Raw genomic sequence first — 13,862 nt, forward strand, 5'->3', positions numbered from 1 at the left:
CATGGTTCTGGAGTCCCATTCACTCTAACTTTTGTCAGACTTAATTTCTACTAATCAGAGGGTTTTGATTTGCATTTCCTTCACTATGAATGGAGTTGAGAACCTTTTCCTGTAGTTATTGCAATTTGAATATCTTTTCTGAGCATCTGATTTCAAACTTTAGTGTGCTGTTTTGTTTTTAACTGAGTAGTCTGTCTTACTAGGTTTTAGAAGTTCCATTTATGGAGACTAGACCATTTCAGTTGTATAAAACAAAAATATCGTTTCCAACTCTAGCACTGTGTTTTTTCTTTATGATGTTTGGATATAGTTTTCTTCATTTTAACGTAGTTGAAGTTATTAAAGTTGAAGGGAGTTTTTGCGCTTTTATGTTGTACTTAAGGAACTTTCCTACCCAGAGATCATAAAGATACTCTTTTATTTCCCAGGTCATCCTTTCTTGTTCTTTAAGTAGGCCTTATATGAGGGTACTTTGGAAAAATGGAATTAAAAGATAAAGCTTTATGTTAGTTCAAAAAAGTGTAATCCATGTATGTATTTCTTCATAATATGTACTGCTGTTACTTTTTGAAGAGCCCTTACATGCATGAATTTCAAAAATTTTGGGCACCAACATGAATTTTTATTTTAGTTCCATTTCCATGTACTTTTTGAGATACCCTTATATATTCTTAGCTCTGTGTATTTTCATCTGAATTTTCTAGTCATTTTTTCCTCTTACTGGCATCCTAGGAATGCAAGAAGCCTTTGGTCTTGCTTCCAGTAGCTTTACTAGACTTACTAATTTTAATTTAAATCTTAATTGTTTGGGAATATCTACCATTATAATCTGAATTATGACATTTTTGTTTTGTCTTTTCTTCATTTTTGATGTCTTTGTCTTTTTTCACCATTTGGGCCTTCCATACATTGTTGAAAAAAAGTAGGGAGAGCTAACATCTTTTTTTACCTCCTGATCTCCAGGACAAAACTTTTAAAATTTTGTCTATAATGTATTTCTTAAAATTCATAAAATAACTTGGTGAATAATTCTTTTCTTGTCTTATAGTAGTTTTGTGTCCCTTTCTTGAATGTTTGGTAGGACTTTTAAGTCCTTTAGGGCTGAATTTTCTTTGTGGGAAAGTTTTCTATGGTTGATTAGATTTCTGCAATGATCATTGGACTATTCCTATTTTCTGTTTTTTTTTTTTTTTTTAAAGATTTATCTATTTTATTTGAAAGGCAATTGCAGAGAGGAAGGGGGGGGGTCGTCTGTCTGCTGGTTCACTCCCCAAATAGCCACAACATGGTCTGGGCCAGGCAGGAGCCAGGGCTTCATCCGGGTCTCTGATGTGGGTACACAGGCTCAAAGACTTTCCCAGGAGCATTAGTAGGGAGCTGGATCAGAGGCAGGGCAGCCGGGCCTCGGACTGGAGCCCATATGTGATGCCGGCACCACAGGCAGCAGTTTGACCCACTGTGCCACAGTGCTGGCCGCATATTTCCTATTTTTTGAAAAATGTTTTAAATTTTTTAAAAATTTGACAGGCCCAGTGAGACAGAGAGCTCCTATTTGCTTGTTCTCTTCCCAAATGCTCACAACAAACAGAGCTGGACAAGGCCAGCTAGGACCCAGGAACCCATCCAGGTCTCCCATGTGGGTCTCAGGGATCATGTCACTTGAGCCATCACTTGCCCCCTGGGTCTACATTGGCAGTAGGCTGAAATCCGGAGCCAGAGCTGGTGCTACATCGGGCACTCTGATGTGGGAGGTGAGCATTTTAACAGCTATGCCAAACACCTTCCTTTCTTTTTGAACTGGAATTTAATTATCTAGAAATTTGTCCATTGCATCTAAATTTTTAAATTTGCCATAAATGTATTTATTAACCATATATTTTTAGGTGTATGTTATCTACTATGATATTCCTTACTTTATTCCTGAATTTAGTTTGTGACTTTTTGATCAATCTCATCAGAGGTTTATCACATTTGTTAGATTTTTGCAATGAACTAACCTTCAGCTTTAATCCTCTCTATTGTATTGAAGGTGCGAAGGAAGAAGCAAATAGAGGACATGATTTTTAATCTGCCCTGGAAATTTGATAAGGGAACTTGGAGTTAAAGTTCATGCTTGTTTCTATTTTTAATTTGTGAGTACCAAAAAGTGAATATGCTTGAACTGTGTAATTCTAGTTAGCAAATACAATTTTTAAGTTGTCACTTTTTGTTTGTATTTTAGCTTTGAAGAAAAAGCACAGGTTTGGGGTCTAAATACCTTTTTCAAAACAGTGTGTCCACTTGCTATTATAATAAATATTGTATTTAATACCATGTGAAGTTATGTAAGTTTAAATACTCACAAGTAAAGTTGAATTTGAATCCTGTAGCAAGAAAATTTAACCTCACTAAACTGTAAGTATGCTTGCTTTACTTACAGTGTCATTTATATGAGATTTCATTTATTTTCTAAATTGTTGCATACTTATTTATCATGAAGTCTTTTCAGTAATATCCTTATCACTGAATATACCACCATTTTCGCACAGTACATCTTTAGTGTCTGTATAAAGTTATAACTCAGAGTTCACTGTGCTCCAGCAATGCTGGCCTCCTTGTGTTGCTTAATCATATAAACATGCCCTTGCCTCAGAGCTGTGGTCGTGGTGTTCCCTCTGCCTGGTCCCACAGAAACTCACTTGGCTTGCTTTGTCACTTGTTTCACTCTTTTGCTCCACTGTCACTTCAGAGTGGCCTTTCTTAGTTACCCTCTGTAAGATCACACATTTAGATACTAGGCATAGGTTACCTGAGTTCATGTTTACCCTTTATATCTTCTTTACAGCATTTATTATTACTAGGCTTTTCTCTATTTCTGTTACCCAACTTGTGTTTTCTGATTGCTGTTAAGTGAAAACCACCAAAAATTAGTGACTTAAACAATAAAACATTATTTTATAGCTCTGTAGATCTAAGAAGTCATAAATGAGTTTGGACCTCACTGGACCAAAATCAACAGGGTATGTTCTTATTTAGATTTTTAGAGGAAAATCTGTTTTCTTACCTTTTCAAGCTCTTAGAGGCCCTTTGTATATTCCTTGGCTTTTTGCCTCCTTCATCCATCTTCAAAGACAGAGTGTTACATCTCTTTGACCATTCTTTTATAATTAGATCTCCCTCAGATTATCTTCTGCTTCCTCTTCCACTTTCAAGGTCCCCTATGATAACGTTGTGCTCACCTGGATAATCCTCCATTGCAAGGTTCTTAAATATATCTGTAAAGTTATTTTTACCATAGAAGATAATATACTCACAGATGTCAGGACATGCAATCCTTTGGAGCCCATTATTCTATCCATCATACCAGCAGAATGTTATTGCATGGATTTTTTTGTTTGTTATGTGCCAGGTACTGTTCTAGGCCCTAGCTGTAATAGGTTTTGGCAAGTACAGAATGTCATAGATTCTGAGAGATTTAGTTTTTTGTTTATTAAAAGCTCTATAAAGTAAATGAGTGGTTAAGACACCAGCATCCCACATTGGAGTATTTTGGTTCAATACCTGACTCTGGCTACTGACTCCAGCTTCCTGTTGATGTAGAGCTGGGACACAACAATAATGGATGGCTGAAGTGATTGTGTTCTTGTCACCATGTGGGAGATATGGATGGCATTTCTGGCTTCTGGCTTTGGCTCAGCCCAGTATTGGCTATTGTTGGTCTTGTGGGTCATCTGATCATGCCATTCAACTTTAACATAGATAATATCCTTGAACTTTTTTAGATCACACAAGGTATTATAAATTCAAATCTGGCAACCTATGAGAAGCCTAGCTTGTACTTCAGTTCTTAGCAGATAATTTTTTCTCCTTATACTTAGCTATAATATTTTTAAAAAAGATTTATTTACTTATTTGAAAGGCAGAGTTACACAGAGAGGGAGAGGCAGAGAGAGAGAAAGAGAGGTCTTCATCTGCTGGTTCATTCCCTGGTTGGTTGCATTGGCTGGAGCTGTGCTGATCTGAAGTCAGGAGACAGGAGCTTCTTCCGGGTTTCCTGCATGGGTACAGGGGCCAAAGGACTTGGGCGGGCCATCTTCCACTGCTTTCCCAAGCCATAGTGGAGAGCTAGATCAGAGGTGGAGCAGCAGGGGACTTGAGCCGGCGCCCATGTGGGATGCTGGCGCTGCAGGTGGCGGCTTTGCCCCCTAAGCCACAGCGCCAGCCCACTTAGCTATAATACTGAAGCAACTATGTTTACTTTCTTTCTGTAATCTGCAAGATATTTTATCTTTCATTATCTTTAACTATGAGAACTGTTGGATGTCCCAGCTTTATTTTAGGGTCCTTCTTAGACACCTCATCTCAGACTTTTCTTTCTTAAAATTATATAATGTGTTGTATCATTGTCTTCTATTTGGTGCCCCAGCTTTATTTGGGGATTCTTCAGAGGCCAGTTTCTTTTTTTGGTAAAACCTAAAATAATGTTTTATAATCTTGGTTTATTAGGGCCAATAAAATATATTTCTTGAAGGAATAACTTGAGACTGTATTAACATGTTTTGGTTGTGAAAGATGACTTCATCAGTTTTGTACAGAAGAAATGTCTGTGGTGAGCCCATAACTGAAATGTTGGATAAATAAAAAGTTGGCTTTCAGCTTTGAAAAAAAAACATTATATCAAAGGAAATGGGGTGATTATATATCAGAGATAACCAAAGCCCTGTGTTTATTGCAGCACTGTTTACAGTAACCAAGATGCCCATTGATGGGTGAATGGATAAAAACACGTGGTACATAAACACATTGGAATCTTGTTTAGCCAGAAAAAAAGATTTAAGTTGTGTCACGTGAGGCAACAGATAGACCTGTGTGAAGTGAAATAAACCAGACGGAGAAAGACAAATACCATGTGCCCTTCACTCACTGAGGGAAGTTGATCACATACATGTGAAGAGTAGCATAGGAGTCGTTAGAGTTTAGAAAGAGTAGGGGAAGGCAAGGACAGAGAGAAGGTGGATAAGAGGTACCACAATACATCTCGGGTGGTTAGAAAGTGGTTCTCACGTTCAGTAGCACAATAGGATAATCATAGTCAATGACAATTAATTTTACATTTCAAAATAGGGGTTGAAAGATCCCCAGCACATAGAAATCATGGTATTTGAGGAGATGGAGATGATACTTATCTTAATTTTATTATCATTTTATTATACATTGTACCTGTGTCAAAATATAACACTGTGCTCCATAAGTGCAAATATTATGTGTGTTACAGATAATAAATAAAATGTCTTCAGAGCACTTGTTTTGCTTTTGCTGAATCCCCTAAATTTTAGTATATTGTTTCTTCATTTTCATCTATCTCAAAACATTTTCTAATTTCCCTGTTGATTTTCTCCTTTGATCCGTTGATTATTTAAGAGTGTTTGCTTTAATGCCTATATATTTGTGAATATCCTACATTTCCTTATGTATTGATTCCTAACTTCATCCCGTTCTTATCTCATTCCATTCCATTCCGTATGATTTCCATCCTTCTACGTTTACTAAGACTTGTCTTATTGCCTGACATACAGTCCGTCCTTGAGACTGTCTCATGTTCATTCAGTAAGTACATGCACTCTAAGATTGATGTAGGTCTCTAAGAGGTCTGTTAAGTCTAGCTGGTGGACAGCATTGTTCAAGTCTTCTATATGCTTGTTAATTTTCTTCTAATTCTTTTCAGTATTGAAAGTGGAGGTCTTTGTCTTTATCCATCATTGTGGATATTTATTATTACTTAGAATTGCCTAAGAATCTATAATTATCTCAAAATAAAAGTTTAATTTATTCATTTTTAAAAATATTTTATTTATTTGAGAGGGAGATTTACAGACAGAGGGGGAGAGAGAGAAGTCTTCAATCACTGATTCACTCCCCAAATGGCCACAATGACTGAAGCTGGGCCTATCCAAAATCAGGAGCCAGGAGCTTCCTCCAAGGTCTCCCACGTGGGTGTGGGGACCTAAGCACTTGAGCCATCTTCTACTGCTTTCCCAGGGCATAGCAGAGAGCTGAATCAGAAGAAGATCAGCTGGGGCACAAACTGGCGCCCATAATGAATGCTGGCGCCACAGGCAGAGGCTTAGCACACTGTGCTATAGCCCTGACCCCTAAAAGTTTAAACTATCTGTACAGGGGCTGGCACTGTGGCACAGCAGGTTAAAGCCCTGGCCGGCAGCACTGGCATCCCATATGGGCACAGGTTTGAGTCCTTGCTGCCCCACTTCCAATCCAGCTCCCTGCTAATGCACCTGAGAAAGCAGTGGAGGATGGCCAAGTACCTGGGCCCCTGCATCCATGAGAGAAACCCAGAAGAAGCTTCTGGCTTCAGATCGGCTCAGCTCCAGCCATTCCGGCCATTTGGGGAGTGAACTAGTGGATGGAAGACCTCTCTATCTCTGTCTCTACCTCTCTCTATAACCCTGTCTTTTGTTTAAATAAAATAAATCTTTAAATAATAAAACATCTGTACAAACTTCTAATTGTAATGGAGCTCTGTTATTGGTCCCTTGTTTGGCTTTAGTTATTGGAGACCTCTCCCCACTTAATTCCTCTCAAATTGAAAGCCTTAGCTTTGCTGGTAAATCTAAAAAAAAAAAAAAGTTGCATTTAACATCCTGTTCTTGAAGTGTCAAGATGAATCAGTACACAGCAGTACACAGCAGGTGGCAGAGCCTGAGCCCTGGGCATGACCAAGTTGATCTTGGAGGAATTGTTCAAAGGTAGGAATGATTAGGTCTCAGTCCGCAGAGTGGAGTTTCAATTATAAGTCAGTAATAGAGTTAGAAACCAAACTGGTTGAGGTCAATGTGGTTAATAAAAAAATAGCACAGGCGCAGTTGAAAGTCAAAAGCTAAGAGGGGACAGTGAATGGGAGTCACTGTGTCGGAGAGAGAGCAAGAAGGTGCCAAGGTGCAGATCAGGGGTCCCACCAAGTCAAAGCAAGCGTTCTCTCTGGGAATGTCTGCCAGGCCTGGCGGGGTTCTTCTCCATGCCTTATTTCTGGCTGCTTTTATTCGTGGTCCTCTAGAGGATTTTCCTACCTCTTTAAAGGTGCCCAGGACTTCTGGTGGTCAGTGGGCTCCTTATGTGCCTCCAGCAAGAGGACTCCTGCTTTTGGTCACACAAACTGTGCAGGGCCTACAATAAGCTGAGCATTGCGCCATGGGGAGTGTCTGGTGCAGCCTCTGGCCCATAGCATAGACTCAACAGATGTGATTTTCTGTTTGCTCCTCTTAAGTTGTGCTGTGTCTTGTATGCCATTGAAATTACACTGAAATTGCTTACTTATGCACTTATTTATGTGTTTATTGACTGGCTCTGGCAATCCTTGAGATTCCCTTGGGGAAAAAACATGGTGTAATGAAAAGAAGCTACCATTGAGCATGCCTAGCTCTGAAAACTACAATGATTGAGTCAAGTTATGGAACATCTTTGTGTACGTATGGTACACACACATAGCCATGCAAACATGTGCACCTGCACGTAGATGCATACACTGGCACCACACACACCAGAGCATGGCTATTGTAATTATTAAGTTTGACATTTGTAAAGCACTAGCACTGGGCCTGGTGATCAAAGAGTGGAAGTTCCTTAATATTTTCTCGCATTTCTCCTTCCATTCCTCTGCCTCGGCTTTTGCACCCTCCCCTCTGTGTGTGTGTGTGTGTGTGTGTGAGAGAGAGAGAGAGAGAGAGAGAGAGAGAGAGAGACTGGCTTTTACTCATTTGGAAAAATAAGCTCAAACATTCTGGAATCCATTGTCCAGAATGAGATTCTGGCTTTAGGCAAGTCAGCCACCAGATTTGATAATTTTGTTCTTGAAGCTAACCATTTCTTGTAGCTAAATTCACCAGATGGAGCAGAGGTAGAAGGATAGGTACAAGAGTGCTCCTGCTGGCAAGAGGCTTATTTTGCCCCTTAAGTACACGTGAGTGTTCCTGGTCTCTGCTGCGCAGGAGTCTCAGGCTCCTGTGACCGTGTCATTCCTTTTGCTTTCCCTCCATCCTCATAGAGATGGTGGTTGTGCTGCTGCACCTGGATTTTGTTACCGTGGTTACAGCTACAGTCACTGATGGAGAAGGGGCAGGGAGCTGTATATTTATCAGGGAAAATTATACTGACGTTTAAATTGGAAGCATCATCATGGAGTACAGCTGCTGAGGAGTGGGAGTGCATGTGGCCCCTTTGCAACTGGGATGTGGGGAAGACTCTTGTCTCCTTCCGTGTGTGTGTGTGTGTTCATGTGTTCATGTGCATATTCATCCCTTAGCCTGTAACATGTTTGGAGATCTGAGATTCTGGTTGGGAATAGGAAAGAGCCTTTTTATTCTTTATTTTTAAATTTATTTTCATCTACTTGAAAGGCAGAGTGAAAGGGAGATGGCGAGAGAAAGATCTTTCATTCTCTGGTTCACTCTCCAAATGCCTGTAACAGCCAAGGGTGGCCACTGCTGAATCCAGGAGCCTGGAACTCCATCAGATTTGCCATGTGGGGGCCAGGGCCCAAATATTTGGTCCTTCTGCTACCTCCCAGATTTGCATTAGCAGGAAGCTGGATGGGAAGCCAAGTAGCCAGGACTTGAACTTGCACTTCTGTGTGGGATGTGAATGTTCCATGCCATGACTTAGCCTGCTGTGCTCACATGCCTGCTTGAAAGCCTTTTCAATGAGTTGAGGGGTCAGTGCTGAATCAGAAGTTTCTCTTCAGATGCTATAAATGATGACAAGACAGTCAGATGTGAGCAGAGAGTGATACCTCTGAAGCTTTAAGGAGTTGAGATGGATAGCCAGATGGACAGAGCTTGGGAGGGAGGCAGCAGTCTGAGGAGGGGGGAGATGGGACAGAGCCTTGGCTAGGTGGGTGCTGGTGTCTACAGTCTGCTGCTGGGCCCTGGGGCCTGGCAGGCTTGTGGGAGGTAGCAGGTGGATTAGCTCAAGGATGCCTATGCTGTCTGGAAAGTGGCAGAAGCAACTATACTACTGACTTCTGTCTTCCCCTCCTTGGCAAAGAAGATAATTTAAGGACAGACTGGTTGTGAATGTTGTCTTTGTGCAGTAGCAGGCTTGAAATATATAAAACATATCCACACAGAAGTGAATTTGCCACTGGAGTTCTTCCTTGTTAGTCAATTAACAAATATCTACTGAGTTCCTACTCCATGCCAGGGCTGAAGGAGCCTCAGGCCTGCCGTGCTCTTCTTTGTTCTTAACCTCAGTGTCCTCACCTTAATTCAGCACCTGCACTCAGATCAAGTGCACCCTCCTGAGACAGGCATTAGGACATTCGAGAGGCTAAGAAGCTGTAGGCAGAGCTCTCGGAAAAACCTCTAACTGGCTGTAGGTTTAGACTCTACTTTCCAGCAGGTAGACGGAACAAAGCTCCTTGAAACCTCTGAGCCAGTTCCTAGCTTAGTGCCAAGAGTCCAGGATGGTGCTGATGGAGGGATGCCTTGTCCACTTTACCTCATTTTTCTGGTATTGAGTAATCTAAACGGAACCACTTCCATGAATACTTTGGGAGATGAAGAGCTTAAACATTCTGTGTTCTCATTGGTTAGTCTGGAGAGGATGTGTATGTGGCCAGCCATGCATACACGAAACTCCATCCATTTGTGCTTTTACCTCTGTGTGTACATCCAAGTGGGTGCCTGCATGTGTTCAGGTATGCAAATGTGTGTGTGTGTGTGTGCATTACATACAAGAGGACTTCAAATAAGTCCATGGAAAGTGTGTATTATGAAAAAACCTATGAATTTTAACAGTTTTTTTTGCACCAAAATAAACTTATCTTTTAATTCTCTTCTTTTCAAGAACTTTCTGAAGTCTCCTCATATGTAAAAGACCTCTCAGTGTAGGCATTTGGAAATCAGAACTTGATTTGAGGGTTGCTGCTGCTTCTCATAAGCTCTGTGATTTGAGCAGGCAACAGTAGCTCCTTGAGCCACATTTTTTTCATATGCACATGGAAATAATTAATCCTATTTATTTATTTTTTATTTATTTATTTTTGACAGGCAGAGTGAACAGTGTGAGAGAGAGACAGAGAGAAAGGTCTTCCTTTGCCGTTGGTTCACCCTCCAATGGCTGCCGCGGCCGGCGCACCGTGCTGATCCGAAGCCAGGAGCCAGGTGCTTCTGGTCTCCCATGGGGTGCAGGGCCCAAGCACTTGGGCCATCCTCCACTGCACTCCCGGGCCACAGCAGAGAGCTGGCCTGGAAGAGGGACAACCGGGACAGAATCCAGTGCCCTGACAGGGACTAGAACCCGGGGTGCTGGCACCGCAGGCGGAGGATTAGCCTATTGAGCCATGGCGCCGGCCAGAAATAATTAATCCTATATCACAGGTGTCTTTGGGAGGATTATATGCAATAATCAATATAAAGCATCTGTCAAGTGCCTGGTACCAAAAGGGTGATTAACAAATATTTCAGCTCTCTTTCCTCCCTTTCCATCTCCCAGCTGCAGAAAGGCATGCCTCAGATTTTGTTGTTATTCTCAGCTGGAAAAAATGGCTCTAACTTAGGCATATCAATAGCTTGAATCATAGGCAATTTATAGAGTTTTGTAAAAGCATATTCACCTACTTGTTCTCATATCCATTGGCCACAGCAAAGCAGTCAAAATCATTCTTAAAGAAAATTTTTTAAAAGATTTGTTTATTTGAAAGGCAGAGTTACAGAGAGAAAGGAAGACACAGGGATCTTCCATCCCTTGGTTCACTCCCCAGTTGGCCACAAAAAGCCAGGGCTGGGCCAGGCTGAAGTCAGGAGCTAGGAGCTTCTTTCAGGTCTGCCACATGGGTGGCAGGGATTAAAGTACTTGGACCATCTTCTGCTTTTCCAGAAGCATTAGCAGCTGGATTGGAAATAGAGCAGCTGGGGTTCAAACTGGTGCCCATATGGGATGCCATCTTGGCAGGTGAAGGCTTAACTTCCCCAAATCATTTTAGTTGGTGACATGTGGAAGAAAGAACAAGAAGGCCCAATCCATGATAGCAATGCCTAGGCTCCAGCTCCCAAGGTCTTGGCTTGAACAGAGGAGGATAGGACTGCTCCATATAGAATGACATGCAGACGCAGATAAAGTACCCTCCTTGTCATCCCTTCTTTGTGTTTGGCCACAATTGGTCCCCAAGTCTTGGAATGCCATCCCAAAGAGGAGTGGGGAAATTGCCTCCAGATTTAGCAGTCCTTGATTGTGGTTTCATATCTGAAAGATCAGGGGCTTTGTGTCAGGTGTGAGAGGCTCTGGGGATGCCTTCCTGCTTGGTCTAGAACCTTTTATTACAGCCCTGCCACTGGCAGGTGATGGCTCTACCTGGGCAGGAACCTTGAGCTGGTTCCCTCTGAGAAGTGGCTGACACTACTCTTGCATTGGTGGCTCCTTGTGTTTGGGACTCCCAGTCCACCTAGGATAGGGGTTCATGGCCTGTGTGTTTGTCTTCATCCATTTTGAGCAAGAGCCATGCTGGGATCTGTAGCCATTCTGGCTAGGTTCAAGAGTGGTATAGTTGAATCTAGGGGACAGGGTTAAAGAGAAGAGCTGCAGTTAGACTGTGGAGGGTAGGATTTAGGGGAGACCAAGACTGATGTGCAGTCTCTGGGATTTCTTATAGCTGTGCAGCTTGGCCAGTGTTAAGGTGGGCCAGGGAAGAATGTAGAGGAAGTAATGACCTTGAACATTGATATTACTGAACTGCTGAGATATTTACTGCAAAGGAGCTATATTCATTCCTTATTTATCTGTTGCCACAGGATCACATCGAGTCATAAATGTAAGAAGCCAAAGGCCTTTATTTATTCCCTCTTTACCCAACTGAAACAGGCAGCAGCAACCCTGCCCCTATTCCATCCTTAACCTCCTCCAGACATGGGCTGTAGAGAAGTTTCCATGTCTGTCTGTGAGTGTGCAATCCTTAGTCAAACTCAAGTGTCACATTTTTAAAATTTTTTTTCCAAGATCAATTCTTCAAAATTACTTAAAGTTCTTCATTCTGTGGGCCAGCTTGGTTTCCCAGAGGGCTAAGCTGGCATCCCATATTTGGAGTGCTGATTTGAGTCTTGGCTACTCCACTTCTGATCCAGCTCTCTGCTAATGTGTCTGGGAAAGCAGTCAGAAGATGGCCCAAGGAATTGGGTCCTTGCACCCATGTGGGAAACCTGGATGGAGTTCCAGGCTTCTGGCATTGGCCTGGCACAGTCCCTGCTGGTGTCAAAGTCTGAGTGTTGAAGTCCAGTCAACTGCGCTTGAGTTCCATCAGTAAGAACACTAACCAAATCTTTCTCTTCATTGAATGCAACTTAGTATCTGTCATTGTGGGTAATGATTTTTTTAAGATTTATTTTTATTTGAAAGAATTTCAGAGAGAGATCATTAGATCTTCCATCCACTAGTTTATTCCCCAGCTGGTTGCAACCCTATGGGTTATGATTTTTTTCTCTAGTTTGTTGAGAAGCTGAAATGAAAATTTATTAAAAAGCTTCTATCTGCTGGCTCATTCATAAATGGCTGCAATAGCCAGGGCAGGGCCTGACTGACCAGAGCTAAGAATCCATCTGATTTTTCCAATGAAGCTCTCAGGGACCACAGTACTTGAGCTACCTTTCAGTGTCTTCCCAAGCACTAATTAGCAGAGAGCTAGATCAGAAGCAGAACAGCTGGAACTCAAACTTGTCCTCACATATGGGATGATGGTATTGCAAGAAAGGGCTTAACCCACTATGCCACAATGTCAGCCTTAACTGAAAATTTAAATATTTTCTGCTCAACTTCTTACACACACACAAACACACACACAGACACTTGAAAATGTGGACAACAGAATTAAAAGGTAAGTGTATTTTGGTGTGAAAACATCTTAAATCTATGTCTAGGTGTGGAGGACACGTAAATCTATGAGTGTGCATACACACAGGTGCTTGTACAAAGTTTGTGATATGCAAGAGCTTAACTGTGCGTTTGCTTCTTTGTTGTTTTCATTCTCTATACTTCCTATATTAGGTGGGAATATAGTTTAGGTTAAAACAAATGGGGATGGGATTTAGTGGTTTCTGTAAGGTGGAATTCAGGGAATAGAATTGACTCAGATAGAAATAGATTCAAAAGATCAAAATATTATCAACAAATAGCTAAAAGCTCAAAAGCATCATGAGGACACTGACATTTCTTTTCATACCTCTCTGTTGTGTTGCCTCTGGGTTTTTTATTGAGAAGACTTTTTCCCACTGTGACACACATGTCCCCCAGGCACTAACTGGCCTGACCGGCGGCAGAAGTTCTGTCCCAAAAACTCCAACAGGAGTTCTGAAGCTTGATCAGAAAGCTGATTCCCTGACCAGCCCTGACCTCCAACTCTGGTTATCAGGCCTGCTTCAGGGTCTGCATTCCCATGGTTTCCCTCCAAATCCCTATAATAACCTGGCTTGGACCAAGGTGAAGCCAGGAGCCAGGAACTGCATCCAGGTCTCTTTCAGGGGTGGCAGGACCCCATCATGTGAGCTATTCCCCAAGATCTGCTGTGGTAGGAAGCTGGAGTTGGGAGCCAAAACTGAGAACTGAACCCAGGCACATGGATGTTTCTTAACCATTAGGCTAAACAGCTGTCCCCAAACAAGGCTCTTTAGACTAAGAGAGAAGGAACTTAGTGCTTGGCAGACAACACAGTCCATGTGATGATTCTGTCTGATTTTGGCTACAGTAGTCTTCATTACTTTCAGCTTTGCTTTTTGTACTTTCCATAACTTAGGGCAACTATGATCTGAAAATATTACTGAAGTGCAATGCAGAATTAAAGCATTTTGAGAGAGAGAATATGCACATAACTTTTATTGCAGTTT

General features: G+C 41.7%; 1 long non-coding RNA gene across 12 annotated transcripts in view; it reads left to right on the forward strand.

Moving 5' to 3' along the window:
• The window catches only part of LOC149122120 (uncharacterized), a 140,345-nt gene that overhangs the window by 27,179 nt on the left and 99,304 nt on the right, over nt 1–13,862 (forward strand). The window contains exon 4 of one of the 12 annotated variants that reach the window (XR_016221786.1): nt 2,030–2,293. The exons of the other annotated variants lie outside the window; for them this stretch is intronic. This is a non-coding gene — a long non-coding RNA (uncharacterized LOC149122120). Of the gene's footprint in view, nt 1–2,029; nt 2,294–13,862 lie in introns of those variants that run through there. 12 annotated transcript variants of the gene reach the window in all.

Source organism: Oryctolagus cuniculus, chromosome 15 (genome assembly GCF_051225735.1).
Source record: "Oryctolagus cuniculus isolate XC-2025 breed Fujian yellow rabbit chromosome 15, ASM5122573v1, whole genome shotgun sequence".
Taxonomy (NCBI): domain Eukaryota; kingdom Metazoa; phylum Chordata; class Mammalia; order Lagomorpha; family Leporidae; genus Oryctolagus; species Oryctolagus cuniculus.